Source organism: Manduca sexta, chromosome 16 (genome assembly GCF_014839805.1).
Source record: "Manduca sexta isolate Smith_Timp_Sample1 chromosome 16, JHU_Msex_v1.0, whole genome shotgun sequence".
In the NCBI taxonomy this organism is placed as follows: Eukaryota; Metazoa; Arthropoda; class Insecta; order Lepidoptera; family Sphingidae; genus Manduca; species Manduca sexta.
This window is the reverse complement of record NC_051130.1, coordinates 6,521,012-6,539,240: the sequence shown is the minus strand read 5'-3', so window position 1 is coordinate 6,539,240 and position 18,229 is coordinate 6,521,012. Positions and strand designations below refer to the sequence as shown.

At 33.3% G+C, this 18,229-nt stretch overlaps 1 protein-coding gene across 1 annotated transcript in view; it reads left to right on the top strand.

Annotated features, from left to right (window-relative positions):
* Positions 1-18,229, top strand: part of LOC115444755 (ADAMTS-like protein 4) — a 136,120-nt gene that overhangs the window by 17,831 nt on the left and 100,060 nt on the right. The window lies entirely within an intron of this gene.

Sequence of the window (18,229 nt, the reverse complement as noted above, 5' to 3'; positions counted from 1 at the left end):
TATTTGCGAATTTCAAATAAGCTATGTATTAGCATATCTATTTCATTACTTCCGTCGCGTCCCAATAATGTTGCCATTTTTTATAATACCAATGATTTTATATAGCAATATAAAATTTTATTATACCCCATAATCATGCTAATGTAACTGAAAAGATTTATGCGATCGAACATTTACCGCGACGATCGGAATTCGAAACGTGAATTTTTGCATTAATTTTATATTTTAAACTGGGAGGTCATCGATAAATAAACGTATATGTATCACATTAGACCAATTAACATAATTTAATATAGACTAATTTAGAGCCATTAAATACCATAACAGACGAGGTTAGCTCACTTATTGGGATAGTCTTAACCGTAAATGCCCACCAAGATTTAATTATGATTTACAATAAACTTATTTAGCTATAAAAGCGACGTCGAATTGTAAATAGATCCGATTCTGTCATCCACTGCCTTCGGGTATTGTCTTTGAAGATTTATTTTATTGCTACAATACTTATGATAAATTTTACGGCATCTCGCGGCAGTTAATATTTATGAATGTGCTCCAACTTAATTATCATAACAAAATTATACTGTTTAACATTTGTAAACGTTAATTTGCCTCTATTGTTGATGCTGTGACTACAGACGGGCTTCATTGAGCGTTAGATTTAATACATGGTAATGTGACGTCTAATGTGTATTTAAATATTCTTAGTCTAATAGTTGGCATACTTCGATGATTTTTCATTTTCTAAATGCAGAAACGGGTGTAAGGGGATAAAATTACTTCCATATTATTACAAAAATATTTGAGAATTTAAAGGTTGACTATTCGGAAAATATATCTATCTAACTTTTACCTCTTCATCCCTTTTAACCCCTGCTGAAGTTCGGTCGTTTACTGCATCTGCACCAAGTATCCTTACTATGTCTTTTGAAAAGGACCGTAAATTCGTAATTCCGATATTGGATCCAAGCTATCAGAATAACTTCCAGTCTCTCAATGAACGAGTTTTAATTCTAGAAACTATTACGAAGTGGTAATCAAACTTGCGTAATTGCGTGGTCGATATTTTATGAATGGTGGACGAACTGTGGGCGATCCGGGTCTGAAACGAGCCCAGTAAATTCTGTGTCACTAGAATGGTGCAGCAAATACACTCTTTCCCAACTTAGCGGAGAAATTATCGCTTACGTCAAAACACCAGAACTTTATGTTGTTTATGAAGCCGTTTATTTGTGTGGGCTATCTAGACACTATACTGCAATGAAGAACAAATATCATAACCTTACTTGCATATAAATTGGTTGATATATCTTTCAATTGTAATTAATGTCATTTCAAATGCTTGTAATCAAGTAAATCTAGGCTTTAAAGACAAACATATCTTCAAACTCAATTTACTATAAAAGCCGACTTTTACGACTACGTACAAGCACATAATTAGATATCGCGATAAAGTTAATTGAATGCCGATATTCGAATGACAATGAGTGGTCTTGACAAATGCTTCTGTAAAGGTTTAGGCAATTGATTGTATTTCCTGTGCCACTAATAGATACAATACATTGTTGTCGGTCGATCTATTCTCTGCTTTTGGTGGATTACATCACCGCTTTTGAGTTCATTTGCCTTTATGCCGATTTCAGATTTACTATTAACTTAACGTGTTAAAGTTAGTGTGTTAAAAATCTAATAATAATATGATAATAGTCTTTATTAACAATCTTGTAAGTTACTTTTTGTCTTGCTATTACTATATCTATAATACTATCCGATATTTTATGTACACTAATATTTATGTATATACTAATATTTATATGAGATACTGGTTTCTTTATTCGGTTAAAATCTATTACTTGATATTTAATTGATGTACGAAACATAAAATAAAAAATAATATATTAATATCAAGACATATAAGAAAAGAATTACAAAATCTGCTAGCAACTAAATCAAAAAAATGTACTGGTGCCGTTTCTAGCAATGTCTATAATATTTTATTCCTTAAAAATTAATACAATTCAAATAAATATACCGAAAGATGGCAAAGAAATATTCATAATGTCAATTCTTATTGTATTGTGTATAACTCAATCTTGTTTTTGCATGCTTTTTGTTCTCATCAAATATGCTAAAAGTGTGATATTTAATCGTGATTTTTTTGTTGCAAATGATACGTTGTGTCTTTTTGGTAATGAATGTTGTATAAAAAAGTAACATGCTTAACTAATATTAGATACAAGCATTATAAATCATAGTTGTTTGGCCGTTTTATAATTACTTAGAAATTGCTATGCTTGTTAGCAAAGCGTAACATGGTACAGATTTAATTAAAAGGTTACATTATTATTATAAGCAAAAATGTTGTCAATCAACTGTTAAAAATACCGAACGGCCGGTAAAATACAAAAAATGTAAAATTAATTTAAATTTACTATAATGTTTTGAAATTAAATAAATCTGCGGAAATATGCATGTTTATTCTCCAAAAACAATCGATTTACGAATTTAATCATTCCTGAGTCATATGCGACCTTGTATTATACATATTTTTTTATAAAATACTTAATGATATCTTCTATTTACGCGAATCTTAGACTATTAACAAAATATTTTTATTTTAATAATAAATATATTTTATATATTCGAATACAAACTACTATGTAAAAATATTGCCAAGATAACAATAGAGAAATATTACATTAACCGTATTGAATAATATCATATATTAGAGACACCCTATTCCATATTTTCTATTGCTTTCGTGTTTCAAAAAGTATTTATATTAATTACCCCATCAGAGTTATCTAGAGTGAGGCAAGTCAATACGGTAGAGAATTACTTGAAAACTTTCCATAATATTAAGAGATTATAGAGCATATTTGCTCACAATTCATTGTACAAAGCGAAACAAACACATATCAAGCCTTTATATCTGAAAGCGTAAGCAAAGGAGCAATCAAGGCACCTAATTTTCTGAGAGACAATATCAGTTTCCCCGCTTCGAGATTCGAACCCAGATCTTCAAATCGGTGTTGTACCACTTACGCAAAACAACGCCATCGAGGTCGTCAGTTTGTACGATGTGAGTCAAATTATCAAATATACCGGTAACCAAAATCGTACACAAAATAAACCTCGTTAAAGACATTGAGTGACGAGTTTTAAAATACTTAAGATTTAAGGTGACGTTTACGACATGATAAAATAATTAACGAGAAAACACAAGTGTAAAGGCTTTAGCGCCACACGTGGTATGAACCGGAAAATTTAAGCAATTATGTAATTTTATTGCTACTAGCTTAAATTAATACAGTGTCATGTTTGAGTGCATTATATTTATGCTATATTTGTAGTAATAAAGTCATTATTTTAGTTGTATTTTAATGGTGTTGACTCCGTCTACAGTGATCACTTCTTAGCCAAATTTCAGCTACGGCGGCTAATCTTAACTGAGATCAGCCAAATATGCAAGTGGAAATTATAGTGTACCAGGTGTGTTCACAGATGCACTTTCTGTTCCTTCACTCTAATAATCTGATGAGACAGGAATCCGACATGATCGGAGAGAGTACAGGCACAAGACCAATGGCTTTACATGCTTTCCGAGGCATGGTATCACGGTATCACACCGCCAAATTACTGACTTCGAGTTACGACTGAGTAATTAAAAAAAAAAAGTCACAAACAACCAACTTCACTTCACATCTCCTTCCTTAAAGCATAGCAGCCCATCCATAAATTCTCTAGAATTGTGAGTTTTATAATCAATGTAGAACAGTTTAGATTGGGTTGCTCGATTCCTACTTCATTACCAACCTTAACACACGCTGAGTTGTAGAGCTGTAAATGTATGTATAAAAAGTGTAGATGTCGATGTATGCTTAGAATTTATTTATCATATATGAGCTTGTTATTAACTTTTTTCGTGCAAAAAGCAGCATTGTTTATTTCGGCAAATTCAACTTTATGCTCCATCTGTGGCAACTGTAGAAAAACATCTTGACTCTACCTAATTACTTCTAATTATGGTTGTTTCAACACTTCTTTTTGCCTATATTCTATCGGGAAGACTTTATAATATCTTAACTTAGCTCAATTTTCCATGGCAACGATTTCTATATCAGGAAGAAATTGAAAATTTCTAATTAAATTAATTGTTATTGTCGTCTTAGTATTCCGTTTATAAACTACTTGTATAATTAATTAATTTTATGCATATTTCAACATTTTGTCGTAAAGACTTAAGTTTGTGGACACTGATCTTCGATAGCATGGCATAACGAGGAAAGATACTAATTCCTGTTGGTCTGGTCAGGTAATAAGGAATTAAAACCCTTTATATTAATTAGAAGTCAAGACGTAGATAAGGATAGGATAAAATTATATATCCAAAATTCAACTAAGATAGAATTAACTCACATCATTAATAAAGAAAATTCAGGTAGTTTTTTAAGACAGCATTTTACATGGAGTATATTGGTTTGCACCACATCACGTTATGCTGAGTGGTCACCTATCTGATATAGCTACAACTGAACCATGGGTAAAGATTGGGAACATCCATTAACACCCAAGTTATCATTTTCATGCTTTTTAATTATTGTGTTGATGTTTTTTTTTTTGTTTAATTCTTTTTTTTTTGGTTCATTATGTTAATTATTCTTTTATATTGTAACCGTGACAAATAAAGCGTGTTTCTTTTTTTTATACGTTTTACCATTACCATGTCTAAGATTCGATCCTCTAGTCCGGCTAGACTATATAGGAGTGTTTTGCTCACTATTAGCTTGGGGTATGAATTGTGTTCAGTAAGTCGCTGTAGGCTCGCCGCCAATTTCGTGGGAATTTACATAATCGCCGAAATTTGGTTCTCAAACAATGCTTACCTTTAAAGAATGAAAAACTATTTCTTACTTCATTTTAACATGTTTGTACATTAATGCGCATAGAAACAACGACTTCGCAAACACTTAAGAAACTGTTACGTTTATACAAAATGTATTCTTGGAATATGGAATAAATTGCGATAAATATAGTTATTTTAATGGTGAACTAGATTTTATTAACTTGAATCAATTCTGTGTTGCTTTTAGTATCCTGTTCTTAGATAACTACTACTCAAACATCTTAATGTGTTAGTATTTAGGTGATATTTTGTACCACTTTATCATAACATTATAACACTTAGGAATTAGAATTAAAATTCAATTGCTAATTCATTTTCGATTTCATATTAAATTGTAATAAAATCGTAGAGCTAATGTGTCGTATAAACACCGTCTACTCGAGAGAAAAACATTTATATTCAAATATGGTCCAATTCATACACATAAGCACCATGGTTCTAGCATTTCGTTTTACAATACTGATTCAAAAGATATGCTCAAGCTTCCATATTTAGCCTCTAGTGTCAAGATAGCCACTGTGACTTAGTTGTATTGCATGTACCATACCGCTCTGATGTGCTAGGTTCAAATCCCGGATCAGGCAAAGGAATTTTTGTTTTTTCTCAATCAGCCCGGAGTCCGGAATCTGTATCCGACATGGCGCAGACTCGCATCCTATTACATTGTGAGACGGAACACACTTACCGAATAGTGGCACCTCTGCCTACCCCTTCGGACATACAGGCTTGGTGTGTATTTTTGCCTTGTTTAGTATCAAGATTAAAAGAGTATAGAGCTATTAATTATCTCCGATAAATGGGATCCCATTAACCGTCTGCTAGTGTCAAGTGGCGCAGACGGTCGCATCAACCCGCTGTAGGTGATAAAATTATTAATTATAATTATTACAGGGTTAGTGTAAGCGTTGATTAATGGCTCTGAGATAACTTCGTGGATGGGTTTGAATGGCACATGTATGTGGGAAGTGTTTATATAATTATAGTGAAATAAGCGTAATAAATGGTTGACTGATAATATGGGAATGAGTTATATGATTTTGTATTTAAAAACTAAATACTAAATGTCATATTTATATCAAAGAATTATACAGGGTCATTTGGACATTGCGTTACTGAATTCAAAAATGTAGCATTAAAAAAGCCATACGGCTATACTTGGCTTTAGATTGTATGGTTTCGTTTATCGCTCTGATATTTACGTATTCCTAGGCAGAAACATAATCGATCATAGATTTGAGACCAATACAAAAATCTAAGGAGATCTGGCAATAACGACACACACTTTAAAAAAGTAATTGACGAGTGTAGTGTTATGCAATACTTTATTACTAAAATAATAGCAAGTCATGGCTTACTAAACGAAAGACCTCGACGACTTGTTAGTTAATTGTAAAAAACAATTTCGAAGCTCCAGTGATGAAAAATATGTTATTAAAAAATCAATTAGTGTTAGCAAAACTGGAACAGAACGTCGTATCATGAAACGAGGTCTCGTTTAATCGGTGTTTCTCATCAGAACAAAACTAATCTAATTAAATCTAAGATCTAAAATGTTGATACCGATAATTATAGATTAATCTTTGTTCATTCTGAACAAACTCCCGTGGTAAACTTTGAATTTGTAGTTTTTTTTATTGCTTTGAATGACGAGATGAGCTTGTCGTTCGCCTGATGATAAGCGATATGACCGCCCGTAAACAGTAGAAACACCATCCAACATCTAAAATTATAAATAATGTTTTGGTAATCCACTACGTTCGCCATCCTGAGACATGAGATATTAAGTCTTATTATGCCCAGTAGTTACACTAGCTATAATGTCCTTCAAACCGGAACACAACAGTGACTACACACTGCTGTTTGACGGCATAAATAGACATTTCGGTGCAACCTACCCAGGCGGACTCTCACATATGAGATACCTACCACCAGTAGGTAAAGTATTATGCTTTCTATTTTTTAATTTAATTTATTCGCTTTATTAATTCATAATTTATTTTAAATAACTTCACATAATTGTATCATGTATTTTCGCTAAAAGTAATTAAATATAATTTGCTTTGGTAATAGAAATTTAATTTAATCCCTCATTCAAAATAATCACATGTTGATATCGCTCCAAAAAGTTACCAAAAGTGTGAAAATCTCGGCATTAATTAAAAATCATCGAGTTCCGCACCTAGTAACCGCATTATAACCCGTAGAAAACAGATAATAGTGTTAATTTAGTAAACTGAGGCGCTGTTTATAAGCACAAAGGACTCAGTGTAAGCATAACCCTTTCTATGCCTTTCTACGATTGTACGAATGGCATCCGGAAATGGTCACTTTGATCCTATACTTTACCAGCTCTTTACAAATGGTACGTAATTAACTATTGAATCGATGTTTGATGTTTAACATTAAAGTTGTTGGGAACATTAATGTAATTTATTTGGTAAGTTAGAAAAAATAGTCACTATAAAATATTAGAGTTTTATAAAAATGAGTAATTATTTAGAAATTATTTTATTAAATATAAATTATTAAATTATATCAATACTATTTGTTATAAATTGAATCATATTCGTATTAATTACGTTTCTAGGAAAGAATCATAGAAATGTAGAATAAAATCTAAGGTCAGCTGCACTGTTGAATTCATCAATTTGTCTTAGATGCTTTAGTACATGCATGGTGAATCTTAAATAGTTAACGTGCCCTTATTTATGTGAAAAATATGCCCTGTAACATGTCATCCAGGACGAGTTTTATCTGCCCGAGTGCCTCCTTTTAGCGACTTTTTTATAACCCAACTATGTTCTTTTTCGGAGTTTGGCAAAGTGGCTTCACTACACCTGATGTAAGCGAAGTAAAACCCAAAGAAAGATGCAAGTACAATGTTAGGCATATCACTTCTCTTTCTTCTTTTATTACTGGCGACGAGCTTGATTATGAAGCTATTCCGCTAATGTCACGTTGTTACAGACTGCAGATTAGGCATATTACTAGCGTGCCACTATTAGCACGCGTGGCTTTGGTACGCTCTGCTCTAGTGTTAGTGCAGACCAGTTTTAGCCAATAGAAATCCTTCACAACGCATCCATTTCCTCTAAAGTGGGCGAATGATCGCCAAAAAAGGCACAAAATCACCTTGACGGTAATAAAAACAACGCAATAAACATTAGAGTAACCTTGAACTTTATATGTCTCATGATACTAGTTTACTAGAATACTGAACTAAGCACTGTCGGCCTGGTTAAAGGATATCAAATGATGCCACGTGTAAGCAATCCGATTGTATGAAAACAAAATAATATGAGCTTTGTTTTATACTATTCGTTTCCGATGATTTTACAATTATGCATTTCTGTAACTTGCTTTGATTATATAGGAGCAGGCATTATTTAAAACAATTAAAGTAAACTAAACTAAGTAATAGTAATTAAAACTAATTAATCTTAGTATAAATATAATTATTTTATTTGAACCCAACAAGTAAGTCTCACCATGAGTATAAATAATAATATGCACAATATAAAAAAAGATTTTATTAACGTAGATAAATAACACGCGGAAGACCGCTTTTGTGCCTAGCATGCAGTTCCAAATATCGCGAAGGTTATTTCTTTATATTATACAGTCCCGTTATTTGATGACCTTTCACACGATCTATTGTAATCGAATAATTCTTCAATAAAATTGACGATTATAATCTAAATTGGGAAAGAAAAATAAGGTCGATAATTATCTGAATTTTAATAAATAAATAAGCAAGTTGAATGTTTATTTAACTCACGACTTAAAGAGCCTCATAATTAGTTTTATTTTCATTATTTCTGTAAGCCGTTTAAGACATTTTAACGGATTATAGTAACAAACATTAAACAGAAAATGATTAGCTAGCCAGAGCTAAAAATAAAATAACGAATAAGGGCCGGAAGATAGTTCTAAATATACCATTACCTATATCATTATTCGCTCATCACGTCCAAGCAAGCAAATTCACCAGTTGTTAAAATGAGGTCGGCATGGTAAATTTTCAAAAATAACATACTCTGGATACCTGCACAGTAGGTTATATACGCAATTGTGTAAACGTACTCTCACCAAATAAATTACGTATGAGTTATGAAAAACTGAATAGTTTACGTGATGATGCTGTTACTATTAGTCTGTGTCCAACTGACCGTTATACAGGATGTACCACAATGGATGTTTGTGTTTGAAATAGGTTAAATATTAGGGCGCAGATCGCGTGCCTCATAGGTTCGTCCTACTCTGGTACTTTATGTATGTTAGCGACAAAATTTTGTTACATGTTTTACTATGAAATTAGCTTGTATAGTTCTATAATTATTATAGAGTGGACATTGAAAAGATTGTCATAGTATTTTGCGTTCATGCGATGGTTACTTAATCTACCGTGAAATAGCAAAACACCAATGTAAAATTCTTCATTTTCCATATCGCGATTTGTACGTTTTTAATGCCCATATTAGAATATTATGTATAAATTTGTTATTTTTGTATTGCATATTTTGTATCGAAACATTGCTTAATAGAATTACTACTACATTAATATCTGGAGGGCACCTCTTTCGCCAGACAAAAGAAGCCATATAAGGGATAGCCAATTAATGCACATTGGTCATAGCACAGGTACAAAGAGTACAAACAGAGGTTATTAACTATAAATATTTGTAGGACTGCCTTAGTGGTGTAGTTATTACGATACGACTGCAGTGCTGAGGTCTCGGGTTCGATCGCCGGGTCGGGTAAAGTGACATTGGTTTTTTTCCTCTCAGTATCAGCCCATTGTAGGCTCACCCGCTATCACGTAATAGGACGGGATACACACGGCGGAATGTAAGTACACCAGTTCCGCTTATGCCTACCCCTTTGGAGATAAAAAGCGTGAGCATGTTTATAATTATACTCCATTATTCCAACCAAACTAGGCCAAACTTTAATTAAAAAATAACACGAATATCATACCCATTAGATTCAATCCATAAAGGGTTGTGCACCATCGACAAGTTCAGAAAAACCGTCAACTGTGCCAACATCTCGCACGGTTCATGGGCCATGAATAAATATTTGCCAAATGCCAGTACTGCCAATACTGGCATACTTCAAAATTTGAAAGGGGTCGTCGACCCCGCGTCGTGTCAAGTTGACATGTCCACGTCTCGCGTGACTGTTGATTAATTTGGAACAGTCTGTATTAGCTTAGTAGATTCTGATAACTGCAAATCGTTAATGTTTAAAGTTTAATATTAAGGAGATGAATAGGAAGACGTCAAATTGTACGTTGGTTCAATACGAATGAGGACGATTTTTTTTATGTTATACAAAGATATTATTTGGTTTAAGTAAGTATTGTGTGCGATGACGATAGCCAAGCTAGGAGTGGATCGGAGTGCCGAGACGAATGTCAAAGGTTCAAACCGTATCTCAGACTTTTCTAAAGTTGTATATGTATTCTTCGTGAATTATCGCTTGTTTAAACGGTGAAAGGAAATAAAGTAAGAAAACTTGCATACTTTACCTATAGAGTACACTATAAGAATTTCGAAGGTATGTGAAGTCTACCAATCTGCACTAGGCGATCGTTGTGGATTAAGGCTTAAACCTTCTGGATAGTAGAAGAGGTACGTGTCCAGGCACTCCTGGACACGGGCCTTTTATTATTATTATTATTGCGTGAGATAGAGAGTAGTTTCTGACCCACATTTTCTTGTATTTAAAAAAAAAATAGTTTTTAACCTCAGATTAAAAGTACAATTATTGCGAAATCCGGTGGCCAATCTCAACATGGTTCAGTACGTACTTACGTAGGAGATATTATAGTGCACAAGTGTGTGCGTAATACACAGGTGTCCACTCTGTTCCTACACTCTCATAATCCGGTGAGGCGGCAGTCACACATGACCGTAGAGAAATAAGGCACAGGACCAACGGCTTTATATTATGCTCTACGAGATACGGGCATATCACACCGCCAACCTCCTGACACCGAGGAACGACTGAGTAATTTTTAAGATGGAAAAACCCAGTCACAATAATTTTGGCCCGACCCGGGATTCGAATCCAAGACCTCAGCGCGGTAATCATACTCGTACCGTGTACAATTACAACTACGCCACGAAGGCATTCTTAATAATATAAATGTGAATGACATGCTTGTCAAACAGCAGTTGCAGCTGGTTAGCAACATTTGACCCCCAAGATGAGGTCACGTCCTTGACTTTGATATACGCAACGGCTCTGCAAGTAACACTAAAAATAATCTTTCTCTAACCAGTTCGGAGTCTTGGTAAATATGATGCAAAAATTATACAGCACATTATAAAGCTGGCATAAAATTCAAATAATTTATAATAACAATTGAGCATTTTAAAATAATTTTATAAATTTAATGCGAACTGCGACATTTTCTATGAATATTTTAATGTTATCGTTTACGCGATTGGAAAAATATTCAAGATTCTAGTAATAAATAACTTTATTGACGTTTACAATAAATAAATCTTTAAATCCAGATCGTGCAAGAATGTAAATATTGAATACATGTCTATGATTAATGAGTAAATTATAATTTGTGAAGAATGTTTATTTCTAAAACAAAATAATGAAGTCTAAACCCAAGGGTATCACTGCCTTTTCTAAAATTATTTGTGTATTCTTTGTGAATTATCACTTGCTTTAACGGTGAAGGAAAAAATCTTGAGGAAACCTGAATACCTGAGAAATTCTCTATAGGAATTTTCACGTTGTGTGAAGTCTATCAATCCGCACCAGGCCAGCGTGGTGGACTGAGGCTTAATCCCTCTCAATAGTAGAGGAGGTCTGTGGCCAGCAGTACGACAATATAGGTATAATACAGGGCTGATATTATATATAAACAGTTTTACAAGCCCAATATGTGTAGATAGTTCGAGACTAGATCTAAATTATCACCATTATGTCCGAACGTCGTCAAAATGTCTGCACTAAATGTGAATAGGCATATCGTTTCGAACCACGTTCATTTTATTCAGCGTATAATCTATTAGCAATGAAAGCAATACAGACGCCATATTCGCACGGCCCGGTCTCAATGCAAATTTATATCAAGCACCATACAAACATTTGATACAATATTATTTAGTTCAGATACACGTTTGTGACTCTTCCTTATTGCTAGGCTAGTTTAAATTAAGTTCACAGAATATATAGCTTGTAGAGTGCGAGTCAAGTTTTGTTCTGTTTAATGCTGATGTAAATAGGATATGTTTCGGTATTTTCCAGTAAATATCTGATTTCTTTTTAAATTTAAATAGGGTTCGAACAGTACACACATTTAGAAGAGTCCAATCTACAAATTGCCGGTACTGTTTTATTTGACTGTAAATTAACAAAAAATTAAACCCCCTCAAAAACCACTAAAAAACAAAAAATAAATTAACATATACACTGGTTTCCAATTTTGAAGTCCGTGGCTAATAAAAATTAAAAATTATCGGTAGCTAATAAAAATTAAACTAAATGAAGATTTACACATTTTTAGCATTCTTATACACAATCAAACAAATTTATATGCGTATATCCGGAATTTCAATACTCAGGTAAATAGTGATTTGAATACATATTGATGATTAGGTAACCGTGTAAGTATAATCTACGTGGCCAATCAACGTGATGTAGAACAGTTTAAGGTCATCAGGTCCTCATGCAAAACGCAGGTCATCTGATCAAGTCAAGTGTCAGTCCCATTTTTACTTGTTAGTGATCGGGTCACGATAACCTTTCTCACCAAATAAATACCAAATTCCAAATGTAAGTATGCGTGTAGCTATAAAATGTGTCTAAATGAGTAGACAAGTTGATAAGACGTGCGTTGTATGATATCTTTTTTAAATATATGGTACTTAATATTAGAGATGCTTTACATTAATCTCACTAATACTGTTAATACAAAAGTTTGTGAAAATATTCGGATTTTTGTTAGAAGTAAACGTTGAAATAACTGAACGGATTTGGATGGAATTTGGCATATGCATAGACCGTGTCCTGGATTAACACATAGATAACTATTTATTGCGGGAATTTGTTTCAATGAGAAATAATATTGTTTTAGAATAAATGGCGCTGTTGTCATTCATTCAGGTGGTATAAAGTGTTTTAGTAGCAGGAATAGCCTTTCATACGGGTAAAGCCACAAGCAACGCCTAGATTTTGTCTAAATATAGGATTGGTACCATTCTATCATGAAGAACTGACAATTTTACTGGAGAATTAGCATGAGCTCCTAATGATAATTGCCATCGCATCTCATCATCTAGTTTCAAGGCATTTTCTGTTAAAAGTTTTACTTTAGTCGATACAAAATTATATATGCTCTATAAATCTCTGTAGTTAGTGAGTTTAGTGCCACTATAAAATTTCTAATTCTTGCCTTGAAACTTTTACATAATGAATAGGTACTTAAATAACCTGTAAAGACATTAATTCATATTGCGATAAAATCCCATATATTTTAATATCGTTGTATTATGTGTGATGTGTCGTTGATGTAACATAGTAAATAAATAAATAAATAAATATATAACAGACATCTAAACAGCTTCCTAAACTATGAAATTCCTAACATTACTATATTTTACGAGTACTTTGCAAATTGTTGCAACTCTCACACAAATTTGTCGTCTCATGTATTATTTTATAGCATGCTGTGTGCACCTGTTAGTAGTTCCACTGGTACGTCGCAAATAAATTAAATAATAATATAACTTCGCAATACTAGTTGAAACTTAGCAGTCCGTATTCAATTAGAGTTTTTAAATTTATTTCTATTTATTGTTATAAATAAAGCATTTAATAACTTTTGATTGATTCAAAACGTAATTTTGATTTTATAACAAATATTTGATGGAACAACAGTTATATCAGCCAGAGATAAAAGAGGCATAGAGAAGAGACTAGGCACTTGTGATGTATCTGACTGGTGAGTTATCTATAGGGCACGGGAATTTAAATTTACTCCAACATATATCTTTTACTTAAAGTTGAATGGATTGATGGCAGCGTTTTGGAATACTAAACATATATTTAATCGGGTCTAGTAAGGCATCAAATTGATTCAAACTATATATTAAACTTTGCACATAGTACCATCGTAATAATATAGACTGACCAAGAAAATAAAACATCCGTCATGGGTTGCCACTTTTGCTTTATCATTTTAAAGTTGTCGTTGCTAGTCTGAGATATTAGATCTAGTCTTCACTACAAAATGGCAAGGTTTTATATTTTCCTGGTCAGGTTATGAATAATAAAATAATAGAATTGCGGACATATTATCGTTCTTACTTCATTGTAAGATGAAAGTCGGATTTCGTGGGTATCGAGAATTTCGAAAAATATTATCCAATACATTCAGAAATTATGTAAAGTTCCGTGAAGTGTGGGCCACGTGAAATAGACTAAGGACGGGAATCAATCTCGCTGCCTTACTTACTATACACGGATCATTATATGTCACAGAGGCTATGATCACACTTTATAACCGCCATTGAGCTGCAATTCGCGAATACACGTGTTGAAAATAAAACTTGTTCCTATGACAAATTCTATTTCAGTGAATATACAATGATCTATAGAAAAAAACTAATACATCTATTAATATTTTTTAAACGTGCACGACAAAATGACCCTTCTGCACTTGATGGTAAGTGGAGTGGGATCCAATAGAATGTCGAATGACGAGAGATGATTACCCCCCGGCAGTCGACACAATTATGCCGGCCTGTTGGAACCGGATATATACAGACTTATCCCAGAACGTGACACACTTACGTATGCCACTATGGCAGGTTTTAACACCTTGTGTACGGTGGTCGCTATCCAGACGGATATTAAATATATCCTACCACTAACAAAGCAGCCTATACCAAAATAAATTGCGTAATCTTATCGTACTTAAAGATCATGATAGAAGATCTAACGTTCATTATTCTACGAATTAACGTACACAATTTATGTTCTAATATTTTTAAGCGCGGGAACAGTTTTATTACACTTTTATTATGTGCATACAAAAACGAGACGCGTGTGACGCAATTAGGTTGACGTATGCATCGATGCCGTATGAGATTCGGCATTATCGCATTGTCACTATTTACACGATTATAAACCTTATTAATATTGAAGTACGTTCATGAATATAATACTCCATATTACGTACTGACATGGGCAGACTTTGCAATTCCATATTTTTGGGTATAAGTTTCGTTATGGTGTTTTCCTTTGACGTTAAAGCGAGCGATAATTGCTAAAGAATATAAGTCATACAACTTCGAAGTCAGAGGCGTGTGTTGAAGGTATTTAACACGCGAACCTTCGTCTTGGTAGTCTATTCCATTCCCAATTAGGCTATCGCCGTATTAGGGATTTGAAATAAACAACATAACTGATCAGATATGGAATTAAAAACCAAAATCAAAAATTACACTCATACACACCAAATAAACAATACTAATTTATTCTTCAAATATAATACATCATCTTCAAATTATTTAACTAACAATTTTTTTAACAATTATTACAGAAGCAATTGAATGGTGTTTACAATTCATTGATGCACAACAATGATCGCCACTTTCGTCCATACAATATTTTAACACATTAGAAGCTCGTCCAATATTTACCGAGCTGATTACACAGCTGGTGCTATAGTTGAACGAGCATTGCGTTGTATGTCAACAAAGTCTCCGATTGTTACGTTAAACAACTCATGGTTATTTTCACTTGTTTGTGTTTCATTGAAGAGTTATATAACATGTTTATTGCTGGAAATATACTTTCATTTACAAATTGTTTTGGAAGGTATGTGGTATTCTTAAAAGCTTTACACATCATAAATCATCTTTACAAATAATACAATAACGACGTCTGTTTATTATAGATATTGAATAAAAATAAGTATGGGAGGTCTTTATTAGAGGAACAGAAGTTAAACAAGTTTTTAGAATTTTTGTCCGACTGTATGATTGTAGGCGCATCACGCAAAAACGCACGCATGGAATTGTATGCAGTTTTCACCAATGCATTGCTAGTGGTCTAGCTATAAATATAGGCTCCACTTTATTTCCGAAAAATATAAAACGGGACTATTATACCGGTAAAACTTTTCCACGCGAGCGGAGCTGCGAGCAAAAGCTAACATAAAATGTGATTGTTTCCATATATCTTTATTCTATTATTGCAAATAGCTTTTTATAGATAAATCAGTAATATTCCACGAAACAAAAAGCGGATACTATAAGTCATAAAATCTTGATTTAGGTTGCAGTAAATCAGTATATAAAATCAAACACTGTAGAATATTTTCTCACTTACGTTGCGTAAATATTTTAACCGTGATGAATTATTGGAATAGCCTCACGGGATAGTACGATATGACCCAGTTTAATCAATTAGACGGAATGTTATTGTTAATGCGGAAGTAGTCACAATTTGAAGACATAACAAGCAATCTAGCAATCAATTTAACTGAAGCTATTACAAAATCGGAGCATTTGCCTTTCTAAAGACATGTTTGGATGTACGAGATAGTTGCTTCCGCTGTTAATAGACTAGCTTTTAGTCGTAGTTCCGACCGCATGAAGTCTTTCCTTAGAATAAATGCCTAGTAGGAATTTTGTGCCACTAGCCATTTTTCCTAACGTAGTGGTTTTGAACCCTGATCTTAGTATATAATCTTATTAGTACACCAATACGCTAAACAATCTTTGATGGTGGATTCTTTAGACATCATGCATCCAAGTCACCATTAAGAAAATCTGTCTGTCCAAGTTTACATCTGTTGTCATGCGAATTTATTTCCATTTAATAAATTCCGTAAAAAGTACATTGAATTGAGTATACTGCTTTTTGCTATATTTTTTCGCGTACATAGAAAAGCTAATAATTTATGTCACCTCGCAGACAAAATGACACCTTTAACAACCATGAAAGTTACCGGCTGAAACAAATTTGCCGTTAGCTCACACAAAGAACTGTTTCTACTTTCTGTACGTTGCTGAGGCTAATGCCTTTTAAGATGATAAGAATAAAGTTCATGATCGTGTTCTTAGGTGTTCGTATCAGGAAAACGATTGAACTCCATTTTGACCTTTTAATTATTTTAAAAATCTTATCTTCACGTTGAGCAACCTGTAACTGCTATCGACGTTAGCTATCTATATCTCGCTGCAATAGTGTTGATCGTATATTGATATAAGGTGGTGACGCAGTTTGACAACTGTTAAAAATTTGGGCCGCTTGCTTAATTTTTTTATTCCATTCATAAACTTTTTAATGAGAAGAATACGGTATTCCAAACTTTAATTACTAGAGTAGTTCCCTAATCTGTATATAGATTAAATCTTGGTATAGTGTAGTCATGAAGCCATTAAGCCATTGGTCAAGGTCTAGGTCAAACCAAAGCCATTCAACCATGCCAATTAGATTTTCTGAAATTAAGCTTGTTACAGTTTTTATCTAAAATTCGGATTACAGCGTAGATACTAAAGACCGTGCTCTGCAGCGTAAAATCTCGATTATTACAAAAAAATATAAGACAAAGTGATGAAGGAAATTCGTCAAATTATATTTTTTTTTTTTTATTTATAGTAACACGCACTAAGAGCTTAATATGTTAGTGTATTGTATTTATTGACTGTCTCGGTGCCGTAGTTAAGAGGTTGGTGGTGTAATACCCCCGTGCCTCGGAATGGACGTGAAGCTGATGGTTCTGCGCCTGATCTCTCCCCGGTTAGGTCGAATTGCCGTCTCATTGACGAGAGTCAAGAAGCAGAAAGTGCACCTGTATATTTCGTAAATACTCGTGCAGTTACCGGCCTTATAGGTCGGAATACGCTTATTTTTAAGGTCGCCAGGTCGTATTTCTCCGAAAATGCTGTCGGCGGCAATTGATTCCATAGGTTTAAACCGATGTTGTTTAAGACAAAATTGGGCTATTTATTTATTTTACTTCGAAACACTGTTTGTTAATGCACAGTACAACTATCTTAAATTAAGAATAGTACAGATAACATTCGATTTACCTTTTAAAGATATTTACAACTTACTCTAAGAATGTATTATGTACTTAATTTGATATGTTTTAGTAACATAAGGTGCATTCTTGGCTTGTCTACCATTTATCGGTGATATCTACACTAGGCTGTGCCGGTATCGTTGACAAAGCTGTTAACTCGACATGTGCATATAAATTATCCAGTGTATTACTTTTACTTTTAATGGATTTACACGTAGTTGATAAAATTATTCTGATTTAATATTCGGGTGCTGTCTCAC